Consider the following 9053-nt stretch of genomic DNA (forward strand, 5'->3'; position numbering starts at 1 on the left):
TGAGAATTGTACATGTCTTCCTGCCTCCACTATAAAATACTGATTCTTTAAAAGGCAAAAAAAAAAAAAAAAAAAAAAAGTATAATTTGAATGCTAGTTTGGTGCACTTGAAGGTATTAGCAGTTTGCTAATCTGATTCTACCTCAGCCCTTGGAAGATTCTAGTGAGATGGCTGCCCAGAATTTATTACTTGTAAAAAAAAAAAAAAGGTCTATTGGAGACTGAGGACATTCTGTAACTGGTTCAAGTTGGCAGTCTCATGACTGAGAGAAATTTCTTTGTTCAAGCTGCAGCTCTTGGCATTTTCTGAAAAGCCTGAATCAACTTTGGCTATCTCTTTTGACTTCGTTCATGCTGGGAGAATTCAGTGATTCTACCTGTTCTGGTATCATTGAAAGACTATGCTGTAAGGGGAAAAGCCTCAGGGCCATCTTTTCCTCTAAGACATCTGTCCTCCCCCCCTCCCCCCCTCCCCCCCAATCACCGTCTTGTCCTTGGTCTTTTCCATTCTAAGCAGAGAAAAACCAACCATAGAAGACTAAGTCACAGGATTGGAATTCAGACCTGGTTTTGCAACTAGCACAACAACCAAGAAGCAAGAATTACCTTCAGGAGTGACCTTTGGAACTAGTTTCTGAATGTCCATGCCTGCTTCATAATCTCTCCCATGGCTTTTCCCTAATACATCGTTAAGATTCTCTCAGAAGCAAACATTCTAACAACCTCCATGGAGAAACTGTGCCAGTCCAGTTCAGTAAGCTGATAGGGTCAGCACCAGTCCCCTATGGTAGTTACCTTGGACAAGAGAATTTGCATATAGTTGTTCTGATGACTGAATTATAGATGTAAGAGAGATTTAAACATGAATATCTGATATTTGCCTAGAAATATGGGGTGCTCGAAGCCTTTTCTTTGTACTAGTGATAGTCAAGAGTAAGACTCTTAGTATGCTAACCAAATTTTCTGAATTTACACACAGAAAACTACAGACATAGCTACACAGATATCATGGATTCGGAAATATGAACTGATATTCCTGCTTGACTCTATAAAAGAATTCAAGACAGTTGGACAATGTAGTGAAAGGAGTACTAGCCTGAAGTCAGGAAGAAATAAGTTTAAATCTAACTTCAGATATTTAGTACCATGTGATCCTGGGCAATTCATTTAGCCATTGTCTGCCTCAGTTTCCTTATCTGTAAAGTAGACTAACAATAGCATCTACCTCTCAAGAGATTTGTGAGGATAAAATAGTATTTGGAACAATCTTTGCAAAGCTTGAAGTGCTTTATAAATGCTCACTATTACTATTATTACTCAAGACTACACTCAGCAAAAACCAGTCACTGACAATAGGTACTTGGAGTTGTGCTAGTTCTGTCTGCAAAGGAGTGCCAGCCCTGCCATTTGCTCTCCAGATCACTAGGAGAATATGGGACAGACCAGATGTTACCTCATCTCCAAATCTCCTACATTCAACTGATCCAGCCAAAGAATCTCATTGACCTAGTCAGTTTCCAGAAATTTAATACACATATTTCCTTTTGGCAACAAATATCTACAAATACTTTTCAAGGAAATTTGTTTCCAGATCTGCTTCCATTTGCAGTAGATTCCTAAAACCATGGGAATCAATAAAAACCTAGAACAATCAGAGATGATCTATTATAATCCATTCTTTTAACAAGGAGGTTATGACTTGCACCTGGCCATATAGTTTGCTAAGGCCATCACAAGAACAAGAGTACAGGCTTGAAATGTTAAACGATGACTTACAAGACTGAGTTGTGTAGCACGAAGGTTTGCACCACAAATTTAAGATGCCATCAGTTCTATTTCCCAGGAGTTCGTAAAAGAGAGGATTGTTCCAATATGATGAAGGACAATTACGTTGAGATGCAGGGTGTGTTACATTGTGAAATAAAATAGTCAGATGTACACAAGTTTACAAGCAAACATAAATCTCATTTTACCAGCTGCCATTTTCAAGATATTACAAAACACAAACCAAATTTCATGCTCAGCCTGTGTTTATGCACATACATACATATACCTTATGCATGTAATACTATAATATAATAATAGTAGAAACCAATATAGGTCTGACTGAAATCTTTGAGTCACGTCTCTCAGTGTCTCCTCTCTAAAGACATCAAAGGTAATGAACACCTAAGGGTGTGCTAGCAAATGTTTAATACCTTCAGAAAAAAGAAAAAAACCTCAGTTTTAAGTTTAATCTGAATTACTAATATTCTTAAGTCTAAACAATCAACAAAACAATAAATCAAAGCTTTTTCTGTAGCATTTGCTGATTCTAAAGTATAAATGCTCAAGCTGAAAATATAACAATTCACTCTCAGTTTGGAGCTGGCTCAAGCATATCCCTATGCACATGAGTACTGATCCTGACTTGTCTATACTTAGTTAAAATACAATATTTATTGACAAAGTGATTTACAGTTTACAAAATACTTTCCTGACCACAAAGAGAGATGGATAGCAAAAGTATTCCTAGGAGCACAGGACATAGGGTTGGAAGTGATCTTAAAGAGATTCTCTAATCCAATGTCATCATTCAGATAAGGAAAACAGAGTCCAAGGAGAGAACAAACAATTTGCCCATGTTAACCAGATGGTAAGCTGCAGGGCTAGGATTTGAACCTCGGATTATAAACCCCAAGCTCTTTCTACTACACTCTATTAGCCTTTTGACCACAAAGTCAAGGTCATGTGTTAGATCTGGGTATGAACCACAAGATAGCTTCACTTTGTCCCAGGCCTGCAGACTCCACTTCTAACCCTTAGTCAGCTGGCACCCACTTGCCTTCTTAGTCCCAAGGTCCTCACCTGTCTTCAAGGTCTATTTTAATGTACTCTTCCCCCAGGAAGACTCCTTTGATTATCCCAGCCCTCCACGACATCCCCCTCTCCTCTCAGCTTACTTATTGTCTCTCCCTAGTCAGTTGGCACTTAGCCCTTCTGACTGTTTCCCCCTAATAGAGATAATGGACTCAAGATGCAGAATAAGACATATGGTTTTGGACATGGCCGATGTGGGGATTTGTTTTGCTTGACAATGCATATTTGTTAGAAGCCTTTTGTTTTTGTTTTTGTTTTACTTCTTCATTCTCAGTTGGGGGTGGGGAGAGTAGAAAAAAAATGGAGGGAATATTTGATAATTGAGCTTCAAATTGACATACTATATAGGGTCTCATATTGGTAAATATTTTTATGTGTGTTCACATATATGAACATATGTGTCTCACATAAACAAGAACTTTGCCATATCTCCTTGTATCTGTGGCACTTAGCATAGTTCCTACCATATAATAGAAACTCAATAAATGAGTGTATGATGGTAAAGATGTTTATGATAATAATGACATAGAAGATCAAGATAATGATCACTCCTTGCATTTATATACAGTGTCATGGCACATAGTGGACACTTAACAAATAGTTGTTGATAGAGTATAAAGTAAAGAAGTATAGGGAGCTAGTGGTGCTATGGATGGAGTACAGGGCTTGGAGTCAGAAAGACCTAAATTTGAAGTCAGACTCAGACACTATGTCACCATGGGCAAGTCACTAAACTTCTGTTTACCTCAGTTTCCTCAACTGGAAAATGGGAGTAATAATAACACAGGTTTGTTGTGAAGATCAAATGAAATAATATTTGCAAAAGGTATCTTAGCATAATGCCTGACACATAGTAGGTACTATATAAATGCTTGTTCCCTTTCCTGCCCCACTATAGCCTTAACTCCACTGGGGAAAAAAAAAAAAAACAACTCCATGAACATTTTTTTACTTTGTCAATAAGTGAGGATAGAAAAAAAAAACAAAAAACTAAACTAAACTTAGAAGACCAGAGTTCAAATTTTGACTGCATAAAGTTAGGCAAATCACTCAAGCTTTCTGAGACTCCATTTCCTCAAGAGTAAAACACTATATACATATATATATATATATATATGTATGTATACACACACACAGATTATATATATATATATATATATATATATATATATATATATATATATGTATAATTGCTGTTGTTATCATTAACATCACATAGACTAATAAAGAAAACAAATAATTAAGATTTTTAAAAAATAACTAAAACTGGTCATGGAACTAAATCATGGGAGGAAGAAATATGAAAAATAAATGTCAGTAATGTTATTATTAAATAAGACACTGTGAGCCCAATATACTTGGAACAAAATCAAATATGGCTTTACTCATGATCCGTATTGAATTAAAGTCTGAAAAGTTTTTAAGATGTTAAGCTGAAACACACTGTAGAGAGGATTCTTGATATTAATTCAAGTAAAGCGGGTTTTTTTCTGGCAAATAGAATACAGATCCCTTCAAGTCCTATATTTTAGTTACATTGGGGGGAAATAGAAAAATGAAAGAAAGGAGACATAAAGGGGATGATGATGATAATGGAAAGCAATAAAAAGAGAGCTTCCCAGTTCCTATTTGCTTCTATTTTTTGCCAAGGAAAAAATGACTAAAATATAGAACAAAAACCACTAGTAGATCTAATACACAAAGTAAATATGGAAAATCATTCCATACATACTTCTAATTGTTAATTCTTTCTTTGTGTGCAGATATCTTCCTTCATAGAGCTTTTGTAGATAGTTTGTGTATTTATAATAGTCAAAATGACTTACTCAGAACTGTTTTTAAAACAATATTGTTTTTACTGTATATTTTATACAAGTTCTATATTTTAGTCATTTTTTTCCTGGGAGGAGCTCATCACTTCTTAGAGCAGAGTAGTATTATTCTGCTATGTTTGTTTTATGTCATGAATTAAAAATAAATAAAAATTTTAAAAATCAAAGTAAATATGGAGAACAGTCTCCATATTTACTTTGATTTTTAAAATTTTTATTTATTTTTAAAAAAGGTACTTTAAGAAAGTACCTTGAGAAATTCAAATCATTAAAAATCCAAGAAATCCACATCCTAGAGTAGTAAAAGGATGTTTACTTTACTTTTGGAATGTTATGTATAACATATTGGATTGCTTGCTGTCTAAGGAAGAGAGTGGGGCAAAGGAGGGGAAAATTTGAAACCCAAGGCTGTACAAGGGTCAATGTAGAAAAATTATCTTTCAAAAAAAAAAAGAAAAGAAAAAATGGGCATGTTAAATAACTGTCATTGATATTAGAAAGTTCATGGTGAATAAGAGAAATAGCACAGGGAGTAGAAAGAGATAAATATCTTCCTGATCTTCAAAAAGGGAATAAAAGTACAGATGATTGCAAATTATTTGCCAATGGACTTGATTTAGTGGCAATCTCCTGGGAGTTCTCTGTACCAATGAAATTACAAGACTAATCACTATCCTATAAAGAAAAAATTCCTAACAAGTATGGGTTGGAATAAAAAGTCACTGAAGTCTTTTCCAACCAAAGGGTGGGATTCTATACTTCTGTGTGATTCTTGAATGTGGGCTAGGGAAACACAAATTCTGGCAGGTCTGTCAAAGTTGAAAAAGCTTGGAACATAGACCTGAGAATGGAGTGTATCTGTCATTTGAGAAATAGCTTCAGCTTCAGAAAGGATCATTATCAAAACATTGATCAACAATCAGTATATTTTCCTCCCAAGGATGCAATTACTAAGTGCCATCAATCAATGAACCATTTCTTATAAATTGACCATATACCAGGTACTGCACTAAATACTAGATACACAAAGAAAAAGTGAAAATATTCCTACCCTGGGGGAGCTTATGTTCTAATGTGTCCTATAAAGTAGTACATATAAAATAAATATAAATTTAGTGGAATGTTATATTAGGGTGGAATGACTCAAGCAACATGAAAGATCAGGAAAGATCTTCCAGAAAAGGTGGAACTGTAGCTGAGCCTTAAAAGAAACTAAATATTCTAAGAGTCTGGAGTTGGGAGAGAGGGCGTGCCAGACACAGGGAATGGAAAAGTGCAAAGACATGGAGATGGAAATTAAGACTTGGAAAGATTCTTACCTGAGTCACTGAAGAAAGTAGTAACATGAGCAACATCACAAATCATCTAAAGCATTAATGTCAGAATCTGAGTTTCAGTTTCTAAACCAGAAGCTCACTCTGAATCTATCAAATCTCTTATACCCTGAAACCAGTCATCATATTGCCACTCTGTCCTTTGGTTTACTCTGTCTGTTAGATTCACAAATATTAAAAATTTCACATGCAAATGTATTTGCATGTATATACACATACATGTGTATGTATATATATATATATATATATATATATATAAATAAATATATAGGCATATATAAACATATATCTATAATATACATACAGACATGTTTTGTGAAACATACATTCTTTATATATTTATATATTCTAATGGAGCTATAAATTAGAACATATTAAATAGGTATATTTCAATATATAGATAGTAGATACAGTATATATCTTAGTATATGCATGTATTCTATCAGTAAATAAACATTTATTAAGTGCTTACTATGTGCCAGGCACTGTGCTAGGGATACAAAGAAAGGCAAAAGGTGGTCCTTAGAGGCCCATAGCTTAACGGGGCAATTGACACTCTAATATGCATTAGTATGAATATGTATATATGCAAATGTGTAAACACAAAAATGGATATATTTAGACTCTCTGAGAGTTTTGAACTTTTGGAGTATAATTCAACATAAGTACAAAGTGGAATTTAGATAAGAAAGAAGTGGTTTATTCCAGATACCATTATAAGAAAGGTCTATAATCTTTCTTTGCAAATTGTAGTGGTATGAGACTAGTTTTTAACAGCCCTTGCATTCATTTCAATTTGGCAAATATTTTTTTTAGTATCTAACTTTTTATAAGGCAGCACACTGATATTTATTAAGTGCCTGCTACACAAAAATCAGGCACTGTGCTAAGTATTGCCAATACAAAAAATACAAAAGACACTGTCTAACAAAGGGAGGGAACATAAAAGCAACTGTGTACAAACAAAATCTATATGGAATAAATTGGAAACAGTCTCAGAGGAAAGCAACAAAGATTAAGGGGAATCAGAGAAGGCTTCTTGAGCCAAGGAAACCAGGAAGCAGAAATGAGAAGGAAAAATGTTCCAGGTGTGGAGAAGAGTCATTAAAAATACCTGAAGTTGAGAGATGGAGAGTTTGAGTATAAGCAACAGCATGGAAGCCAGTCTCATTGGATTATGTTATACATGAAAAAGAGTAAGGTGTAAGATTGGAAAACTAGGAGTAAACCAGGTTATTAAGAAAAGCTTTAAAAGTCAAGCAAAATGTATTTTGTATTTAATCCTGAAGGTCATAAGAAATCACTGAAGTTTCTTGAATAGTGGGATAATATGGAGGGTAACTTGTGCTTTAGGAAGATCAGTTTGACAGTTTAGCAGAAAATGGATTAGAATGAGGAAAGACTTGAGGCAGGCACACCCACCAACAGGCTATTGCAAGAGTCCAGGCATGAAGTGCTAAATTTCTGCATCAGAGTGATGGAAGTGTCAGAAGAGAGAAGTGGATATATGAGATCTTATGAAGAGTTACAGGAAGGATAGTGATACCCTTGACAGTGTAGGGAAGTTAGAAAAGGAAAAAGAAGAAGTGAATTCTATTTTGGACATCAATAGTTTAAGATAACAGTATAGTTGATTTTATGTAAATGTATAAAACACTTGCTATAATTATCTTTTTTAATCTTCCCAACAATCCTAGAAGTGTTACTGGAAGTATTGCTATCATTTCCATTTTTGAGATGGAAAACTTGAAGTTCAACTTGTATTAGCCAATGTGCTATGATATAACCTTTGAGGACTTTGGAACTGAAGGTCTTTGGATTCAAAATCTGATCTCTGGCACTTACTAGCTATATGGCCTTGGACGAATGATTTTGCTTCTTGGAGAATGTTTCTTCATCTTCAAAATGGTGTACTTGGACTAGATGGTCAAAATTACCTTCTGGCTCAAATTTCTAAGAGTATAGCTGGTAAGTATCAGAGACAAGGTTAGATCCTAAGTCTTATCTAACTCCCAGCCAAAACTACTTTCTGCTACACTATCAGGTCCCTTAGACATTTTTTTCAATCAACAATGCTGAATAGTTAATGCTTTATTGAAGAATGTGATAGCACATTTTTACTTTGTCTCTGATCTCCTGAATTTCTTTCCAAATATAAGAAATCTAAAGAGGAATGGAGAGCAAACATTGATTAAAGTGGAGAACTCAAGGGATTCCATAAGCTTAGAATCCCAGAAGTTTGAAAAACTTAGTGTAAAAAAAAAATACGAAAAAAACAGAAAACTTTGAATTTCAGAGTTTGAAAATGGATCTAATCCATTCTCCTACTTCATATTTATGTCTTCTGTACATTAACTCTAAAAAGCACTAATTTACTTGAAGACTTCCAATGACAAAAACCTTATTTCCTCATTGATAACTCAATCTATTTTTGGAAACCAATTTTAAGAAATTTTTCTTTTATTAAACCGAAATCTTTCTCCAAATACCTGCCTAAAATTAATCTCATTCAAATATCAACAATCTTCCTTGTCTTCTCAGTCAATAAATACTTGTAACATCCAACAATGAAAGTTCTATATTATTTAAGTGGAATATAGGGTGTGTTCAGGGAAGATTAGCACCTCTAATGGGAGGACTGCCAAGCCCTTTACAAGGTTGCTCTCCATCTTTGGTGTGTACCTAATACATCTAACTCACCTGTCATTTCAAGAAGCTGTAACATATGCAGTGGCCACACCCTGTTGAACCGTTTTTGCAGATGGGCTGACCTAGTTTGAGGACAACTGAGAACTCTTAAACTTTTTGGTGACTTGGGGAAGGGGGTGTCTACCCCAAGCATATGAAGATTTCCCCCTGGGTGAAAAAGAATAATTTGTTGCAGCAAATTGTTGCATAAATGGAGTGCTTAAAACTTGGTCAGGAATCAGATAACCAAAGTCACCCATTATATTCTGGGCCATCACCAGTTGTGTTGACTTTTGTTTTGCCACTGGATTTAGATGACTTTGGCAGAGAGAATAAAGTC

Source organism: Sminthopsis crassicaudata, chromosome 5 (genome assembly GCF_048593235.1).
Source record: "Sminthopsis crassicaudata isolate SCR6 chromosome 5, ASM4859323v1, whole genome shotgun sequence".
NCBI classification, from domain to species: domain Eukaryota; kingdom Metazoa; phylum Chordata; class Mammalia; order Dasyuromorphia; family Dasyuridae; genus Sminthopsis; species Sminthopsis crassicaudata.